This window comes from Saccopteryx bilineata, chromosome 5 (genome assembly GCF_036850765.1).
Source record: "Saccopteryx bilineata isolate mSacBil1 chromosome 5, mSacBil1_pri_phased_curated, whole genome shotgun sequence".
Classification (NCBI taxonomy): Eukaryota; Metazoa; Chordata; class Mammalia; order Chiroptera; family Emballonuridae; genus Saccopteryx; species Saccopteryx bilineata.
In genome coordinates, this window is record NC_089494.1 from 75,214,200 (window position 1) to 75,215,289 (window position 1,090).

Sequence of the window (1,090 nt, forward strand, 5' to 3'; positions counted from 1 at the left end):
CCATGCAGTTCTGTTTTTCCAGCTGTCAGGCAGCAGCTGACCAGATTTTTTCTACACACACGGGAACTCGACATGCAGCAAAGTGTGTTAGGGTATAGTGGAGTAGAAGCAAGGTCTCAAAAACAAACAAACAAACAACAACAACAAAAAACAGTCAAAAGGGAATTTTAGACCTCAGAGTGGCTTTGAATATATGCAGAGAGACAAGCTTAACAATTTTATTATGCCCCTAATGCCAGGCTAGCTGCTGGAAATAAACGGAATAAAACCCAACCCCTAGGCTTCAGAAAGAAGAAATACAGATGACTTAGCAGTTATTCATGTTCTGTGAAAGCACAGCGGCAAGCACCTTACTCGGACAGGTGGTGGGCAAGACGTTTTAGAGGAGATGGCATCAGTGACTGGAAGGTTGACTGTGATTGAGCCAGAGAAAAAAAGGGAAATGAAATACTAGGCAGAGGGAAACTTGTGTCTGAGAAATTTTGGAAGCAAAGGAGAGGGCAGCGATTCTTAGAAATGCAACTAGCTTAGTGTAGGTGTGGAAGGTGGGGAGGAGCGTGAAAAGGAAAGTCAAGTAGAGACCAGACCGTGTGAAGGTACGGATTTTAGTCTGCAGCAGGGAAAGGAACTAACTGTAAACAAGAAAGTAATAGGGGCTGCACTGGAGCTTAATTACACTGTGAGCATGCCGGCGCAGTGATCTGAACCGGAAGAGACAAGGGCCTGAACAAAAGTGAAGCTTAAAGGGACGTAAAGAAAATAAGAGATATGAAAGAGATTGAAATGTGGGGCAAATAGGCACCATGGAGGAATCCTGGGTTTCTGCCTTGGACAACCAGGCAGGCGATTCCTGTCACTGATGTGGGACATGATGAGAAAGGGTTATGCTCGTGGTGTATAGGGGGAGGATGGTATGAGTGGGGGTAGTGCCAGCATTAATTAATGATTGATCTACTCCTGGTTAAATAGCCTTTGAAAGGCCTCTGAGTCATCCAGGCCAGAACATCCAGGTGGCTCAGGATCCAGTAGAAAGATCCCAGTGAGATATGTGGAGAAATCATCAGCAAATAGATAAATTTGAAAGCTTCAA